Raw genomic sequence first — 20,234 nt, forward strand, 5'->3', positions numbered from 1 at the left:
CCACCTCACTGCAAGCCTCATCAGCACACAGGCAATCAACGGGATGTGCTCCTGTCTGTAATGTATCTTCCTCGATATATTTAGCATATTGATTCCTAGAAGAATCTTCCAGCCTCCAGTAACTCTCTCCCAGCTTGCAGCTGATTAGTAGTTGACTACGTTCAGCCTCACATCAGCTACAGAAAGAGGTCTGACATTATCACACATTCAGACTTGTTTCCTGCCTTTTATGTCTTCCATTAAGTATGTCTGTTCTTTCTTACACTAAACATGGGGATAAATACTATTCCTTCTCCAAGACCATTAGCAAAATCCACCATCTACTGTGAGCAAAGTTCAAACCCCCAAAAGCTTGTGTGATATTTAAGTATTTCTGAAAATGCGAAGTCTCTCTTCAGCACAAGGTTACAGCAGGGACAGGGGTTATGCTCACTGGGCAAGGATCCATTACCCCTGAGGCTTTCCCTTCAGTATCCTCTAACCCAAACAGAGCTTTTGGCATCTCTTCTGTTCTAGAAAGCTTGATGTCTCTGGCACTGGATCTCTGTCTGTTAACGCTGAGCCTGGTATGTCTCCAAAAGATTACCGCAATCCCTGGACTATTCCTGCCATTCCCCTGTACCTCCAACAAATCACGAGCAGCTCTGCATTTTTGTAGAGTTGATTCATCTTTTAACTCTGCTAGATTACAAGGACGCTGATTTAAGGATGGGAAATTCTAAGCACTTTTGGTCTGTGGCTCTGTGTTGTTCCCCTCTCCGCCTTCGCTCCAGCGCTGAGTCCCTGGGGAAAGGCTGAGTCATAACCCTATTTGCAATACTTGTATATATGTCTGCCTGGAACAGGGCAGTTTTACTCTTTATCCAGGAACAGAGCTCTAAAAGGTCAGGCATCTCCAGCTGCAGCATGGCAAGAACAGGGATGAAGTCAAAGAAAGCCTTTTCCAGCAGTTGTTACCTGGAGAGGAAAAGTCCCAACAGACAGCAAAGGTGAGCAATCCCCTTTCATAATGAGAACAACGCTTGGCTTAATTAGTCTGGTGACAAAATGATTATGTAGGACTGTGATGTCTTAATTCACGAGACAAATTCATTTGCCTCAAAAACACTTCTGAACACCTGTCCCTGCACACCTCCCAAAATACTTATATGTCACAATCAAGGAAAGTTGGGCTACTTCCTACATTAATTTCAGTTTTGACAGCACCTTTTGTAATAAAATACTGAAATCAGAGAGGGGTGTAAACTCTTGTATGCCCAATCAGTACAGCTGTCAAGAGAGTAGTTGCTGGCACATGATACAGGATGCTACAGATGCCATTTTATCCCACTCCCACCACCCACTTTTATTTCTCTTCCATCACTTTGCATTAGATCTTTTTTTTTTTTAACAAATTGAGAAAAAGGATATGAGCACAATCTGGGTCCTTCTAATTTTTCCCCAATTAAGTGAGGTAGCTGGCGAATTAACACGTGGTAACCTCAATTTCTGGTCAACAGTAGCTTTTCCAGATAAATATTAGCCTTTCAGATTTGCTGTCTTTCTGTTCACCTTCTTCTAAGTTTTTGTGGGCACAATTTTAATAGCTCATTAACCTGCTTACAGGGAGGTTCCTTTGTTCTTTTAAAATGTTTTACATGATTCTGTGGACAAGGACTTCTTGTATTTTCCTTCTGGTTCCAGAAACATCCCAATTTCTTTTCCTCTTCCTAGAAATACCTCTAATAGTGAGTATGCTTGTGTTTAATCTGTTTGAAGCATCATCTCAATACTGATGGCCAGAAAGGTGATTTAAGCTTTCTGGATTCTTGGCATTGAAATATGTACCCAAAATCTGAGCACACAGCATGAAAAATCCATCTTGTTACCAGCTAAGGAAAACATTAACTTCTTGTTATTCCAGTAACACTTCTCCTTCAGATGAATGGCTGAAATTTCTATTGTCCAATAGAATTTCTAAGTCCAATGCCTCAGTGTTAGTTATGTGTTACAAGAGAAACAAACAAGCTCTCAAGGCTCTCAGGATCACTGGTGTGGATGAGCACAATGCTCTCTCTAGCACTCAACCTGAAGCATGAGCAAGAAACCCTTTGCTACTGGCAAAGACAAAACCAGCAGGGTCTTTTCAGCCTCTCTGGAAAGGAGAAGAGAGTCTTAAAAAAAGACTTCTCCAGTTCCACCACTAAATTATGCAGCTGAAAGGGAGGTAACACTAACACTGGATTAGGTTCAAAAGCTGGTCAAGTTCAAAAACTTCCTGTCACTGGAGAAATGGTCAATCCCTTCTCACTCTTACCTCGTGGAGGTGGTGTCAGCTGAGACACCACCTGCATGTAAGATCAGCAGCTCTTTACTAGTTAGGCTGATTTCTTCTCACTGGCTGTGATGCAATAGTAAGCAAAGCTTAAAGTCTCTTTATTATTGCCTAAATGAAAGAATTTTACTGATTTTTTTCCTCTCCCACACGCTCTCCTTATAAACATTCAAGATTAAGATTATCAGCAAAAGGATTTTACTTTCTGCTTCATATTTTTTACCACCTATTTTCTCAAATCATATCACTTTTAGAGTTTTAATTGCTTACATTTTGTATATAAAGACTACTATTAAAATTACCACAGTTCAGTTGATGAAATGATGCCAGAAAGGGTTATGAGTGTTCAAACATGTGAATATAGTCCAAGGTGTTTAAAATATTATTTGTGTTCCTGGCAAAGAACACATACTTTTGCCCTTGGCATCTGACCAGAATGGTCTAGCATTGCACTAACTTTTACAATACACAGATACCAGCAAGCAGAAAGAGTGTAACATTCAGTCATTATCCAAGATCTTTAACCAGATAGTGATGGGGTTATAGTACATTACCTAAACAGGCAATGCAATCCCATGTGTAAAGGTCACTCTATGAGGTTCTGGTCAATTTATAAATATTGCCTGAGAAAGCAAACACTCTGTAGAATTAAAAAACCCCATTTGCAGACCCTGTGTGGCTCAGAACAACCACTGTATGGAGAATGTGGAGTGGTCTGAGGCACAGGGACTCTCACTCTTTAACAGGTTCTAACTCTGGACAAGTCACCTGACTGTACGTATTTCAATTTAACAATTTTAAACCCTTGTACAATAGTCCCACCTAATGAGTCTGGAAGAGGTCTAAATGTTTCCAAAATATTTGTATTCCAGTTAGAGGAAGTCACATTATTGTCATGGTGTTCCAGTAATCGATTTAACAGCATTTCAGGAATTTATGTAAATGGACTGACATTGCTGTAGCCCAGAAAAAAGAAAAGCTCCTGGATAGAAAACAGAACTGCATCTAGGTATGGGAGACAACACCTGTCCCAATATAGCAGGGCAAACAAAGAAAACCAAAGTGTACATATGAAAGGCACAGAAACTGAAAAAGCCCTCTACACAGCTACACGTGTCAAGAGCAGAAAGCCATACCCAGAGGACATTGTTCAGAGAGATGATGGTATTGTGGATGATACACTGGAGTAGAAAACCATAATCTTAAATAAACTTCCCATATGAAACTGGATATGTCACTTACTGGCCCTATTTACACAACTACAGAATACACATAAAACATTCACCCTGGAAAAGTATTGCAGGTCTGTTTCCTGTGCTGGTTTATTTCTGCAATAACTCACTCCAAAACATTTGGAACCCTGAAATGAGAGTGACTGAAACAGCAAGACCATCACTTGAGTCTCCCATAACTTAAGCCTGAAATTCAATAGCAGAAGCAAGATCTGGGTTTTCAGTCAAAAAAGGAAAAACTACAATGATACTGAAGCAAGACTGTCTGGCTTCTGCTTCCTCATTTCATAATGCCATACTTAATGGCAAAGATACACATTTCAAAAGCAACTTGACACAAAACCTTTTACCACTGTTTATAAAGATACTTCCACAATCTACATTGCTACAGAAATATAAATCCTTAAAATCCTTCTTGAAGTCAAATTCAGATGAAATAAGTTACTGTGCTATCACAAGCTTATTTCACTTCAGGTGCCTCGCTGGGTCAGGTGCAGCAGTTCAGGGATGCTGACACTTCAGCACTTCACTGTTTCCCTCCATAAACCAGATAAAATCTGAATTTTATAGTTTACTGCAAAACAACTAAACTAACTTTGACTAAGTACAAGTGGAATATACAAAGCAGCTTTTTACTGTCAAGCTTAGTTCTGCAGTCATTCATTTTCCAATCATACAAGAAATAGAAGACAAAAAGTTGTGAAAACTCAAAAAGGGAGCCTGGAGAAATACAGCAAAACAACCCAACAGTTTTTCCTTTCTAGGGCAGGAACATTATTACTAAAAGTAAAACTCCATCAGAGAGCATTCTTCCTTTTTCTAAGGGCTCAAATGAAAAAATACAGCATGACTGAATAGATTTTAGTCCATTTATTTTCCAGACTATATTTACTCTAAGACAAAACCCATTCTGGGCTGAGCCAGAACTGACCACACCACATATAACCAGTTCTGTCAAAGCTTGAAAACTTAGTACTTTTGATAAAAAGAATAAAACCAATGACCTCACAACCCTTTTCCACACTTCAGCAGTTACTTGAGGCAAAAGATACTCCAGGGCCAGACAGATATTATGTCTTTTTCCTTAAAAGGACTGGTCTGGGAAACTTGGCTTCAGAACAAGACAGACCCCTTAGTTACTGCATTCTTCATTAATCTTGTAATTTGAAAGCCTAGTATTCCTTGCTTTTGAATAGAGGGCAAGGAAGAAAACGATGGACTGACTTGGTGACAAATCTTGACAGGAGAATAGAGAGATGGATAGAGAAAATAATTGTCTCCAGCCATTCTCAGTCCTTTAGAACAGCTCCACCAACTTCTCAAGAAGTTCCCCTATGCTCCAACGAAGTTTTAGTATGCAAGCAAGGATATTACATAGTTTGTTAGAAACACAAAGTTTGCAAAACAAGATCAACGCACCTTTTGCTCCACCGAAAGCTCAGGACAACTTCAATCTAAGAAGAGAGGTAAAACAACATGACAGCACTGCTGACAGGGAGAGCATGTGATGGGCATGGGACCAAGGCAAGCTAGGGTGTACACTTGTCCATCCATCCCAAATATTAAAAGCTTATCAGGGAGATGTTAAGGATGCCCAAAAAAACCCCTGACTGATTAGTCCTATCTTGCGTGGAGCCTCTGGGACATGAAGTTAACCTGAAGCAAATGTCACTGCTGGCATTTCATCAATCTCACCCAGATTGCAGAAGCTCAGAAGGTGAAGCAAGACGTGCTGTAAGAGCCTCTTCAGAAAGAGGACAGACACTCTTAGTGCACATGTTTTGAGCCCTTCTTCAAATGTTTTTCTGCCACACAGGATTAATTGCTTATTTTTTGTGCACCTCATTTTTTCACCTGCTGGGGAAGTAGCTAATACTCTGTGGGTAATTAATACTTAAGTAATTGAGATAGCTGTGTGGCATACAGGGATGCTGACCTTAAGAAACTGCTACACTATAGGCATTTTGCAACAAAACAACTAACAGCATAAACAGAAACAGCAAGTTTAATGACTTGTCAGCACCTTTTACATGGCCCCTTCTCAAAAAGGTGGAATGTTCACATATGCCTGTTCCACAGCATATCTTAGTTTCTGTGTAAAAAATGCATAAAATCACTGCAAGTAAAATTGCAGTAGACAATATTACACAAAGGACGAGTCCAAGGAAGCCTTATAAAGCATGAAAATACATGTTTGATCAGTACAGAAAGGCTAAATTAATAGCTACTTCTTACACATGCCAAAGGGCTCCCAACTGAGAGCAACAATGAAGTTTCAATCCATTATTTGCATTCAAAAACAAAAAAGTTCCATGTGAACAGAAACATGTGTTTCCAGGGATTCCCAAGATGTAAAACATTCTCCTGTAATTGTATAAATAAGAGTCAGAGACTGAAACCCATTAGTATGTTTCCACTAACAAAGCAGAATAGAACAGCAAATTAAAACTTCAGGAAAATGACCAGCGTCAGTGAACAGCTTAAAATGCTGCTGTGCTGGCATGGAGAGGATAGTCCTGAGTAGTTTCCTAAGGAAACAAGAGCAAATCCATTCTTGTCCCTAGTGGTATTTATTCTTATAAGGCTACACTCTTATGAGTGGAAGTACTTATTTTCCATCGCCTCCTCCATTCAGAACTGGAGTTCCTTGCCTTCCCTTACTGGGGCAGAAAGAGTTTCAGCAACTTTTTCCTGCTGCTTTATGAGTCTACAACCACATGAATAAACAAAGTTCTGCACTACACTTTAAAAAAGTAGCAAAACTAAAACGCACTTTTGCCTCAAAATTTACCAGCCATAGCCCACACTCCTGCACATCAGGAGGCTGGGACGAGGCTGAGAGTGGGATCTAAAGAGAACAAGAAGGATCTAGGGAGAACAAGTTTGATTGTAGTTACCTCTTGGGTTTCAAAAGCCCCACACTCCTTGCAGCTCCATCTGCACCACCATTTACTAGTACACAAATACACAGGACTGGGATCCTGAAGGACTTACAGGTATATAAAGTGAATGTAGCTGTTACAAATCGACAGGAAGGGGAAACGTTTTGATAAAGCAGCTGTTAAAAGCAGGTTCCTTCTGGATTTTAGATCCACTAATACTAAAAAAATTTACTATACCATCTAATCTCAGGCTTTGCTGAATTCTCCCGTTTCTTCCCTATTGCGCAAAACACAGTTAACATAACCGGCAGGGCAGGACAGGCAGACTGGGAAAGCCTGGACAATTGTTCACAAACCAGTCTGCCATCCAGGGGTGTAAAACTAGCTTAAAATTATGAAAGAAGGTAAAATTTCAGGGCATTCAAATAGATAATGCAAGGGGGACTAATCCTATTTTCATGGTCAGAAAGAAACCAACCTTTAGCACAGATCCACGGCTTAGCACACAAACTGTCACGCGGTGCTGTCACACAAAATCTTTTCTCGGGGAGAGACAAAGGGAGGGATGTACCCACCGCACCGAGGGATGTATGTGCCGGAGACAGGGACAAAAAGAACTGCCCAGGGTCACCCACGAGTAGCTCAGGAGAAAGAACCAGGGGCGCTCGCCTCTGGAGAACCAGGGCAGAAGGCAAGCAAACAGGGCAAGCCCAGCATTTACAGCCCTGTTTAGACTTCGGAGCTATGCAGGAGATAACCTATCCCTTACTTCAACATTATCTAAAGCAAACTCCTTATTTAATTAACCCTTATTTTTCTGGTTTGCAGGAATCCTTTCTTTCAGGAGCTCTTGGCTAATCATTTGGGCTGCAGAATATTGGGGACAACATATTACTCGTCATCAATCCCTTCTCACAAAGGATGTGTCACAGCCAGGTGGACTGAGACACCAAGTGCACATATGCTAGAGGCATTTCTACTCTTTGGTTGCTTCTGAGCCCGGAGACCCTCAGCCTGTGCTCAGCTGCAGCACAAGAATCAAGCACAGACCTCAAGTGAGGTGTGCAGTGACAGTGCTGCTGCCTGTCGCAGACACAGGTAGGCGAGAGCTGAATCACCTTTGGGAGATTTTTGGCTAAGAACTGCCCCAGGAACAGCCCTGAGAATTACTTCAACACGCTGGGTCAAGAGCAAAGAGAATCTTTTGGTGCAATCTGTCACAACTTCACACTGCAGACAAGAGAACTTCATGTTCTGTACTCCATCAGCAGACTGAGTCAGTGCCCCCAGCACAAGCTCTTTCCGCCTCCAAATGCTCTTTATACCATCATTAGACTAGAAAGGTGCAAACAGCACAATTTGTGATGCAAAGGCAACAGCTGATTGCTGCATGCAAGCTTACAAGGTAAACCAGGAGAGAATAGGGGCAAACAACTACACTTCCTAGTCCTTATAGATGATAATGGAGACTTCAGCAATATTTAAAAAATAGGTTGATTATTATTTTGGGGCATTAGTTTAAAAACTGTAGTAGATAACAAGAAAACTGCTGTGTTGTCAGGAATAATTACTCTGTGATGATGTCAACTAGAAAAACATTTTCTCTTGCTGGCTGTGTAAATCACTACTTTCCTTGGATTCACTAAAAAGAAGTTTTTTGTAAAGACTACCTGAAATCCTGACATCTCCTCAGCACAAGAGTGATGTCCCAAGAACAGCTCACACAGAGCCTGTATTCACACCAACACCACACAAGGACAGGGCTGGTGTGTTTGACTGTCCTGGGGTTAATCCACAACAACAACTCCCCCAGTGGAAAAATTTAACAAATCAGGGGGGAAAAAAAAGCAGTCGCATTGAACTGCCTCTCCTGCAGCAGTGGATGCCCAGCCTGTGTCAGCAGCCAGGATCACTCAGTTTATACACATGGGAGTGGTACATGCTCAGCGTCCTCAGGGAGAGGCTCTAATGGCATTTGCTCAAAGCCTTTTATTAACCATCCCTTGACAACTCCGTGTGGCTTTGGCCAGTGCTGGTCTCCTGCTTGCTGTAGGGAGGAAAGACTTAAAGGCAGCACCCTTGGGAAGAAGCCTCTGCAATGCTTGGTTTTAGAGTGTAAATTGAATGCACAAGACAAAAAAAGTGGCTGGTAGAAGCTTTAAATCAGCTCTGCCAAGCAGCACCACTGCTTTATGCACTGGAGTCAAGATTATTTTCCTACTACCTGTTTAATATCATTCCTATTAAGCTGAACCGATGGGGTAGCATGGTCAAAGACTTAGAAGAACTTTGTTTCAGAAGACTGAGAACTTATTTTAATTACACTCAAGCTGGTTCCTCACTGTAGGAGCAACTCCCACACTGATCCCAGCTGGGTGTTTTTGGTTTTGTTTTGATTTTTTTCCCTCCTATCTACAATGATTCCTTTCAAGTGTAAGGCTGCACTGGATGGACACAGCCCCATTTCACCTCTGTCCCCATTGTGGGTGAGGTAATTGATCACTCACCCACAAGAGGCCAATTCCAACAGTGTCTAGAAGCATTTTATCACCAGACTCTGCCTTGCCACAAGTCCCACTCTCAAATCAAGGGAGGGAATTCAATTCCCCTGCCTTAAGGGGATTTTACCACAAGTAGCATACAAGAAGAAACCTGATTCCAGCTAAAACACACAAGAAAGTAAACAAAAGGTAAATGTTTAATGACAGTTGTGATTTCTGCACTTCTGTACTCGTGAGTCTTTTGAAGGAAGGGAAAGAGGACACAGAAAGAATTGTCAGCACAGCAGTTTAGGACACAGTAGCTTTAATTTAACACTACGATTACAATATTTTAGTAAGTACAGCGCCTAGAAATGGTGCACTAAATTCCACTGGAAGTCTTCAATTTACAAAATGTTACTTTAAGTCACTGATTTTAATCTCTTCATGCAGCTGTAATCTGTTTATTTTGTTAAATCCAGGCCAAATCTCACTAGTTGACAACTGTTACATCATACCACTACAGATACCTGAATAGAAACCATAACCCATTGACACAGGATAAAAAGCTGTGGCTACATTATTATGCACTATACACTCTTCAATTAAAGATTAACTTCAACTAAAAAACTCCACGCAATGTATTATCAATTTGGTGAGGCTTTTTGTTGGGTTTTGTTTGTGGTTTTTGGTTGCTGTTTTTTTTTTTCTTTTTTTAAAACTAATAGCTGGCATCTCTTCATGGAACACACAGCCAACATTTTCAGATTGCACCTTTTGAAAAACTCAAATCTGCCTTGAATAGGACATGAAGGGGAGGAAACATTTATGTAATTTGTTTCAAGTCTAAAAGAAACCAAGCACAGTCCTTAAAAACTGAACTGAGTCAATTGCTTCTAGTCACCTTGTACCTCAATTTTCAGAGCAGCTCTTTCTTTACCTACACAGAAATAACAAGTTGTGGAAACAGCTTTCTCTTTTCAGCTTTCAAATGCCCTCCACTAAATGAGCTGTTTAAACCAAAGGAAATAGGTTGCAGGTGCAGAGTGCCATCAAAAGTTCATTTATCACTACACTTCAAACTCCAAGTGCTTTAGCTAAAGGCTCCCTTCATATCAGAGCTTCTGCTTTACAACTACTGTAACATAATCACATTCTCTGCTTTTCAAGTTTTCTGAACATGGAACCTAATATTATTTAAATATTTTTAAAAGGTTGATTGGTGAGAAGGGTAGAAACACGCTTGAAAAACTATGAGCACTACAGAAGCAACCATAAAGATTTAAGACTCTGTTATTCCTCTTTAATATAACACAAAGTGAGAAATTCAAGTTATATAGCCTATTTTCAGGGGTATTCCAATGCATTAAGAAATACTTATTTCCATTTGATTACTTGACAGCAGAAATAGGCAAAGGAAACAAGATGAACATCTAAGACTATTTACAATCTCATAATTTATTCCTGAGTGATTCAGCTGTAAGGCTATGTAATATTTTTAAGTTTCTTGGCTGCCAATTTTATGTATGTTGAGATTTTTTTAAAAGTTATTATGATTCTTACTAGAGTCAAAATTAAATCAACAGATCTATTAAAATTTATTATCAATTTTACATGAAGGACTAATACCACCATGGAAGCTGCAGCCACTCCAGTTTATTTAGCAGTTTGCTCCTACATAAAGAGCCCAGAGCTGCAGCTTTACCATTCCCTCCTACCCTGATCTTCCAAGTGTTTCCAGCCTGTGCTAGACAAAACCACTTCTGGGAGTGAGAGCACTGTTCAGGTATCCAGCAGAGAGCAGGGCTCACTCTCCTCTGAGCAAGTTCAGCTTTACCCAGGAGTGCACAGCAGCTACAGCAGTTTCTGAAACTACAATACCCAAATACACTTAATCTGAGTTTCCGTGCATTTCAGTGACATTATTCTGCAAGTTTTAAAGTGTACCAAGTTATTTTTAAACCAGCAATTATCTTATTTCCTGTACTCCAGTCTCCACAGACCAGGGAAAACTTGCTCTTTTTCCTGTGGTCACAACTGCGACCTGTGATCCCATTTTACTTGATCCTATCAGATGTAAAAAGGCACCAGCAGTGCAAACCCTGGAGCCTTCTGCTTTCATTAAGGACTGAGTAATACTAAACCAAGTCTGTAAGTCGGGAAAGCTACACAACAAGTAGCCCTAATACCAGAAGAAAGAATAACTGTGAATAACCTATTCTGAAAATCAGCAAACAACATGAGACAGTTCACGTGCCGCTCCCAAAACTAAGCAGCTGCTAGAACAGATCAAGCTACTCCTGGAGAAAAAGTTAATAAAACTAAGAATTAAGTAACAGCTTGTAACAGGAGTACTTCTCTTCTAGTGATGGTTCACTAAATACCCCAAATTTGTTGGATACAATGTAAGTTCAACCCGGTTTCTCTAAGGACGTGTTTGTGTCTCTAGGAGGTGAAGCAGTGTAGTAGTCTCTGCTCAAGAAAGGATCTACAGCCAGAGAAACAGTACAGCATTAGGTTTTCACAATGAGAGACTTTAGAGTAAGAGTTACTTGAGATGAAAATATAAAACAAGACACTTTCCGTCACTGCAGTCTCTGTGACAAGTACTGGAATCCTGTCTCACTTCACAGTAAGACAGCTACCCTGATACAGAGACTGCAATTTCCCTTTTTAAGTGAAAGCCATAAGCACAGACAAGTAAAAGGGGACAATTTGCTAATACCAAGCATGATTTGCTTTAAAAAAAAAATCTGCATGGAAAGTCTGCAGTTAAGGTCAAGCCCAGCATTTGTTCCAGGAGAGGGTGTTTTATGAACTAAGTGCACGTCCGATGTACAAGGGTAATTCTGGGTGGATTAAGTGCAAAGAAAAACTGCAGAGATCTACAGGGAGGAAACATCTTCTGACACTTGCTGTACAAAGATGCCTGACAACCTAAATCTGTGCTTTTTTGGAGTGGTAATCTCCCCAAGTAATTTGATCTGAATGCAAACAAACCCATTCGGCATGCCAGGATCTGGGAAATCACGTACCTGCAGTTAGCAAAGTGCTAACCACACCACCTAGTAGTACACACACTATATAAATACCTGGCAGTGACAGGGAGGAGACAGAAGATTTAAGAAAGAGCTTGAGCTTACAGGATGAGGAACTGAGTGAGTATCCCTGACACTTGCTGACCAAATGACACCACCTTCAGAACACGTCAGACCTGTGACAAACCTAGAAATGACACAATCTGCATTAAATCTTGAGCCTTCAAATACTTCATGGATGCTTAGAAAAAAGCCCTTCTGAATACTGAATCTTTCCTGAACTGAAAACCAGTGCAAAACTTACTTTTCCAACCTCTGAAGCGATGATAAAAATTACCAGTATACTTGTTTGTAGTCCATGTACTACAATATTTTTAAAATACTTTTCTTAGTGCTGGAGAAGAACAATTAAAGTCAGGGCTTGTTTGACTCTGGTTACCTATGGAGCTAATTGCCAAAAACTAATTCCAGAGCTCAGCTGAGATTAAGATGTTAATACACACAAAAAGACAGTATAAAAACTCATCACAGGAAAAAAAAAAAAAAAAATCACACATTAACAAGTTCCCTTTGGAATTCAAGTCTTCTTATTCTGGATTAGCATCTGAGCATGAGGCTCCTGTGCTTGGGTGAATGGATGGGGTATTTACAAAAAGGGAGAAAAAACACAAAACTTAAATTAAAACCAAACTAATTCTGCCCTTAATAAACGAGGCTCACATCTGTTTCGAACACTGTTTCATGTTATTGTGAAATACAGCTACAGGGGACTTATTTCACAAAACAATGCTCCCCAGCTTCATTCCCTACAAAGGAAACCATTTAAAAATACACACTAACTTCAGTACACAAAGACTTAGCAAAGCTCCCGACCCCTCAGAAACGTGGCCGTGGTGTCAGCATCGTTTCTCATTCTCACCAAGCACGCTGGGGAGCGATGGGCACAGCCCAAGCACAGAGGAGCTCCTGGGAGATGCAGTGCCCCTGCTGAACTCACTGTCCCTGCTGTCAGCACCAGGGTGCCCAGCTTGCTGAAGTGCTCACAGACCAGATTCAGCTGGTGTGCAAAGACAACACTGCAGCTCTGAAGAAAAATCTGTCAGAGTCCTGAAAGAGGCAAATATTGCCCAAGATGTGTGCTGCAGGAGAGGCCCACTCATGAGCACACAGAAGGAATATTTTATCTCAGGCTATGGTTCTAATGTAAATTCACTTTTTCCTGTACACAGACAAGCTTATGTTTTGACAGTGATGCAGAGCAAAACCATAAAGTGACGATTATGCATCAGTGGACAGGAGTCTCAACAACAGGGCTGGACAAGAAGGAAGGGGAAAATGTGTTAGACAGAAAGCAGTGCTTCCAGAACCACAGCGTTGCACCTTCTTTTGTGAAACAAGAAAATGATGGACTCACTAATTCAACTGCTTCTGCCTTTTGCCCAGGATTCAATTTGAGAATTAAATTACTGGATAGCCATCTTATTGCCAGCTGCAGCCTCCATCTACTGCAAGACAAGCTACAGACTGGGGCAAACAAAACTACATCATACCGGGCTTTCCCAAGACCACATGCTGACAACTAAAGCTGCCAAGCACAGAGCATCAAGGGCCAAGCTGTACTTTTTATATCTATACGATTACAACAGCCTAAAACCCAGAAAGCAGCTTCCTTTAGACACAGGTGATGCTGAATAAGCCTACTTGATGATAAAAGAAAAACATTGGTATGACAGCTACCAAAATCTAGAGAGCAGCATATTTTATATTAGAAGACTCTATCTACTCACAAAAACAGGTATTTCAAGGACAGCCTGCTTACGTTCCCTGATGAAGTGCAGGTGACATACACAGCTATGATAACATGACTCAGACAAGATGCCGGCTCCTCTGACAGTCTTCCAGGTTTCAGAGTAGGAAGAAGGCAGGAGGAGATTGCAAAAGTGTAAAAGGCTCTTGGAAAATGCAAATGTTCTCCACAATCACGTCCAAAGGTATCCTGGACAGGTGGAGAGATGTCCCATCTGATGGAGCAAGACAAAATAACCCAAACACCCACACAGCTCTAGCATGACAACTTGTGTCAAGAGTTAACAGCACTGACATTCACTCTGATTTGTGCCAGCGCTCGCTTACTGAAAAGATGGATGGAGATGACACCTACAATGGGACTGGGCAACACTGCAGAAGTTAATCAAGGCCACTGTTGCTATGAGTTCATCTCTTGCACTGCATTTTCTCTCCACATGAACCTACTGCCCCTGGGTTTGGCCATTTACACTGTGCACTGGAACACAACTCGCATCTTAGTTTTTCTAATGCAGAAAGCAAAGGCTTTTGCTCTGCATCCCTGAGGTGCACTGTAAACCACACTGCAGGAATCTCATCTTCAGCCAAAAGCCATGCTAAAACCCAAGTGTTGAGGGGAAACACCAGCAAGGAAAGCTAACTCTGATCCACACATCAAGGGGTTTGCTGTGCACAAACAGCATTACCACAGATACAGCACATTTTAACAGCCTCAATGACATTCCTGGTCCTCAAAAGAAAAGCAGACAGCCTTTTATTCCCCATCTGGTGGTCATTAACTCTAGAGAACAAACCTCAGAGTACGTCACTAGCTCTATTCCATCCCTCCATTTTGTACATGCTGCTGGTGTTGCAATGAATCATCCCCTTCACATGGATCTCCCAAGAGCTCCAACTTCCCATTTCCCAAAAGGCTGGATTAAACTGGAGAGTGCTTGTCTAACTTGTAAGGTGCCTTCCTAAGGCAAGTTTAAACCAGTACCTGCCCATCCCAGTTATTTTATCTTTCCAAAAACTGATCTTACTCACACACTTGCCAGCATTCACAAACTGGGAGAAGACATAATTTACTCTTCCTATTGCTCCAGGCCCACTTAGGAGACACTCATCCCAAGGTGGCCTGTATGGTGCAAGAGATTGACGTAGCTGATACCAGAACCCTGCACACAAACCAGGAAAGCACCTGTCTCCCTACTGCAAATCCAGTGATTTCAGTAATTGCAGAACCCTGCACACAACATTTGTAATCTGTATTGTATCACAAGTATTTGTAAAATAATGCAGTGCCACAGGAAAAAAAAAGCACATCTTAGCTCCTGAGAAAAGATTTGCATACAAGCATGCTAAAACTGCAGAAGCTTTTTTGCCTTTTTTTTTTGTGGTGCCCTTTGGTAAGCACCTCAGTCTTCAGCTGGAGACGGAATTAAAAGTCAGAAGCAAATGTCCAAGATGGAACCGAATCTCAGCCCTAGCCAGACAGCTTTATATCTATTTCTGTGCTGGAAAAAAAATCACTCCCACTATGTTCTGATTTCTCCAGCTCTGAGAAGAGCATAGTACTCCCTCTTCCCACTGTGTTGCCTTTTTAAACAATATGGCCTTAGGACAGGATAACAATGTACAGAACAAAGGACCTTAATCCCAGACACAGCATCCATGAGTAACAGAACGTCCCTCCCCAGTGCTTCCTGCCTTCAGCTTCAAAGGAGTCTCTCTTCACATTCAACCCTTCACCCTCATGTCCTGAGCAGAGCACCAAGCACTCCAGACACATTGGAAGCTGGCAAGGAAGCACTGCAAAAAACCAGAAGCTGGAATAAGAACTGCCAACTTACCAGCTACTAATGTCCCTAAGGACAGCACAGAATCCATCCACTTGCATCTGCTGCAGAGCAGAGGAAGGAAGACAGCCTTCCCACCTGGTTATCAGGCCTCCAAATTGACTGTATCTAACAGGGTATCTGTCCCCTGCCATCACCTGTACCTTTCTCCTCCTAAAACTCTGCTTACAGACCACAAAAATACAACTGTTTAAGTTGTGCTTTGACTCTAACTCCAGAAATCTCTGCATTTTGGTTAGAAGATCACTGCATGCTTCTCAACTCTGCCTCCAGCTACTGAAAAATCTGCAACAGACACTTTAAGGTAGTTTAAAGGGGAAAAAACACTGAAGTCAAGAGTCTTCTCTCCTAAAAGGTCTTTATAAGCCACCTCTGCAAAGCAAAAAAGTACAACCTCAGAGGAAGAGGAGCAGCTGTTTTGACAAGTCTGGCCCTTGTTCAAATACCAGGATAAGCCTCGAGAAGTAAAATATTGCCATCAATAAAAAGTTCAACTAAAGTACATTGCCCTGGCCACAAAACCCAGGTCATCTATTCCATGTTACATACACAGGAAAAGCTGCTGCAATGTTGTACCACAGCAAATGTGTACAGAAGTGACAAATGAAAAGAAAATGTTCTGGATAACACTCTACAAGTTCATGCTCTCGTGTGTCAGAAGCTGTGTTAGGCAACAGAACAGAGTATGTGACAAATGCCAGGAAAAAATTAAAAAGCTATCTGTACTTGGGGATTGCTCCATCCCTAGGAATTATTTTCTTGACTTTTTAAACCATGAAGCCATGTCTCTGGCCAATGTCTAAAACAACTGCTCTTAAAAATTCTTAAAATTATCCCATTTAGACACTGCCACACATCTAGCTGCACCAAACTGACAAGACATTTGGATAGAAACAAGACAACTTCCAATTTCCTGCTGCATACACTGAGTAGTGGAGTGAGCCCAGCACTTCAGAAATTCCAAAGCATTTGGTAAAACTCATTCCAGAGCAGCCAAACAGTGGGTTTCAGACAGAAAAGCTGTATGCAGCTTATGCATGTTCAACACCAGACCTCGTATTTCATTTCTGCTTATCCTTTATTCCTAAACACAGCAAAATACTCAGCTACTGAGGTCCTGGATGCTTGCTGCAAAAATTAGTAAGACTATGCAAATCAGTGACTGGGATTACAAAACAAGCAATAAGGAATAAAAACCACCAGGGTCTTATTTTTAGAAAAAACATTGAAAAATAGCATTATGGAAGAAAAATGGACATTTTGAAGAACTAGAACTATGCCTTCATTGAGAATGTAAGAGTGTTTCTCCACCAAATAAAGCTGCACTATCTGCTGAATGCTGTGTGTGTGAAAGAGACTGTCAGCTGTACACTGCAGCTGATGAGACCTAGCAGGCACTTAGCTAGTTGTCCAAACAACTGAAACATCAGTGTGTTATCAACATCATTCTCATACTAAATCTGAAAGCACAGCACTGTACCAGCTACTATGAAGAAACTTAACTCTATCCCAGCCAAAACCAGGACACCAGCACATCCCCACCATGGAACATGTGTTTAATGGACACAGCCACAGATGAGTTACATAGACTGATGAAAATGTTTTAGCGAAGCTGCAAGTACACTCCAAGCTTTCCTGAGGCAGAAATCAATCTCTCTCCAGTCATGGAAAGATACAGGCAGCTGCAGAATTACTCTGCTGCAGAGCTGAATTCCATGAATGTCCATCTGTCTGTTCCATGTCTATGCTGAGCAGAATTATGAAGGAAAATCTCTATATTTTGGTGGGCACCATGAGGCTCAGCACTCCACAACACTGATAGGAAGAAGCCATTGTCTTGCTAACACTCCCTAAAAAGCTCCTTCTCTGACGAAGGTATAAGATAAAAATACATAGAGGGACACCCACACAGCTCACAACTGCACAAAGCATATGGCAAGCTTGTGAGCATGAACAAACACACTCACGTCAAAAATATTGATAAGGAATCCAAAACCATCTACCCATCGGAAGCTCTGTGGGAAGCAACTTTTGTCTCTTTGAGACTGACAGGAGACTCCAATTAAAACCACTTCCCAACAGTCACATGCTGTCCCTCTTTGCCATGCCATCATCCCAATTTCAGAAGTCACCACCTTCAGACATGGAATGGTCTTTAAACCCTTCAGGTGGACACAAAGAGTGTTTTTCTCGAGGAGACACTGTCTGCTGAGGCTGAGTGACAAGCACCTACACTAACTTTCCTGCTGTGCCTCCAGTGAGCCTGCACTGCCCCCATCCCATCAAGGAAAGCACTTCAGACATTTTCCAGCCCCCCACCTCCAAAGCTTCCCAAGACAGGAGTAAGGCATGCTCACTGCTGTCTGTCCTTGGGACTCCTCCATATTGGGAGCTGGCAGATCCCAAACACAGAGCAGCTGTCAGTGCAAGTCATTCGTCCAAACTGAACTACTGCTGCAACCACCTTTGAGAGAAGCTGTTGAGATTCAAGCAAAAGCCATGAAACAAGGGGAACTTCCCCATGGTGAAGCAGCAATAGAGTATTTTATTCTAGCGGAGAAACAGGCCGTGAGATGATGGAAAACATCACCAGAACTCTGTGACAACGCTCGAAAATTGTGAGGCAATTCTTATTTGTACCGCTGTCCCTCTCCTACTCGTCTTTCCTCATCAGAGAACTCCATCTCATCATCGATCATTAGTATTAATGGAGAACTAATCGCCAAGGTCTCTCACATCCCCAAAAGCATCAAGTCTGATCTCCACCAGTTGTGTTGGAGGATCTCCCAGATTATTGTTTCTTGCAAGGACTGGCATAAAACTGCATTTCCTGCCATCACTCCTGCTGACACAGGAGAGGATAGAAAAATCCTACTTTTATCTTAAAAAAGTCTGAGAATCGTTGATGTTAAAAATGTGTTACAAAAGAAAAACTTTCAAGAAGACTGACTACAACTCCATATTCTCCACTTTCATTCTCAGCTCTGGACCTCTGACGTGTTCATCAGCTGAGCAAGTCAAATTTAGAAACCAAATTTCCACTTGAAAATATGCAGGTATGCTCATATTTCTAAAGCCAAAAAACATTTTCTAACTCTCTTTATACTGTGCAGGTCACAAGAATCCAGAATTAACTTCACCCTTTCTTTTCATATCACCTTCCAAATGTCCTAAGTCTCGCTGTGACACCACAAGATATTGCTGCAGTTGACTAAGATCATTAGTTTAAAAAGCAGGCATTCAAGATGAAAATACTTCCAACTATAAACCTCATTAAATCCACTGGGACTATTTAGTATTTATGTCAGCCAGGACATTTTGAACAAACGCTGTGCTAAAAATACTGTAGTCTCATACACACCGTGAAACCACTACTACAACGTGTTCAGCTGAGCTAGGAAGTAGCAGGAGCCTGCAGCAGAAAAGGCTCTCTCTGCTCTGCCTGGAACAGCACTTCCACACTGTAGTAATTCCAGCGTTCAACCACTGATGGACAGCAGAAGCCACCAGAGCACACACAGAGGAGCTCCCTGGAGCAGGCAGTTACTGGCAGAGTAAGGACAGCAGTAACTGGGAACACTGTTTCAAAGGAATAATCCTACTGTAGCTATGATCTGGGGTTTAAATTGATTCTCTACTGTCTTTTCAGAAGAGCAGGACAGCAGCAAATTCACTGCTGAAACTACAGCAAGCCCATACCCTTCTCCCATTCCCTTAACAGGAGGAACCATTCTGAAATCTAAAGGTGATCCACATTTAAACACTGACAGTGCTAAACAGCTCAGAACAGAGAGACCTGCAGGGAGAAGGTACAGGCAGATCTGTCATATGCTCTGTCAAAAGGGACAGTCCCAGGACAGCAAGGTGATAAACACTGATTTCTATATCGAATATCCTCTCTCAGATTTGGAAAGCTAAGACACAGACCTTCAAAACCCCATGCAGAAGCGTAACACATAACACTAAACATTTTGCTCCCATGTTCTGGTGTGTGAGGTTTTCTGTAAAGTGTGGAGCAGTATCTATAAAAGTGGCAGCCGCAAAACCAATTCAATTTAATAAGTCAATAAATATTTGTGAATGACTACATGTCCTACAAGGATTCCAGAAACTGTATCAGCACAGCCAGCTCAAGCAGACTTTTCAAGTCCCATCTTGAAAAGCCACAGGAAAATGAATCTGCACTGATTTCCTAGGTTAAATTGTATTTCTCTTAGACAGTCACTGTGACATTAAAGCCCATCCCTGCAGTCCAGTAACAAAAAAAGCAGATACACTGGCAGTGCTCCACTGATTTTAGCAGAACTAAAGCAATTTACAACACCAGGAAGAATCTGACCTGGAGCCTCCCTCTAATAGGGCAGTGGCTTGTGCTATTTCAGCAGGTATTACTTTAACAGGAATCCAGTGAAATCATTAACAGAGGAATTTGAGTCAATGAGATGTTAAGTACTTGCTATAATTACATATTATTGCAGTTTCTGCTGACAGTGCAACTCAGGAGGTTGGAATTCAATGAACTATCTAACGAATATCTGAAGTCACAGTTGTAAATGAAATTAAATCTGATTTGTGCTTGATCACATTTATGAGCTGTGTGTCTAATTTACATGAAGCCATGAACAAAAAGCACACTTTTAC

At 41.4% G+C, this 20,234-nt stretch overlaps 1 protein-coding gene across 1 annotated transcript in view; it reads right to left on the bottom strand.

Moving 5' to 3' along the window:
* Positions 1 to 20,234, bottom strand: part of TOP1 (DNA topoisomerase I) — a 65,431-nt gene that overhangs the window by 39,445 nt on the left and 5,752 nt on the right. The gene's annotated exons all lie outside the window — the stretch shown is intronic.

Source organism: Lichenostomus cassidix, chromosome 20 (genome assembly GCF_008360975.1).
Source record: "Lichenostomus cassidix isolate B80296 chromosome 20, HeHo_3.0, whole genome shotgun sequence".
In the NCBI taxonomy this organism is placed as follows: domain Eukaryota; kingdom Metazoa; phylum Chordata; class Aves; order Passeriformes; family Meliphagidae; genus Lichenostomus; species Lichenostomus cassidix.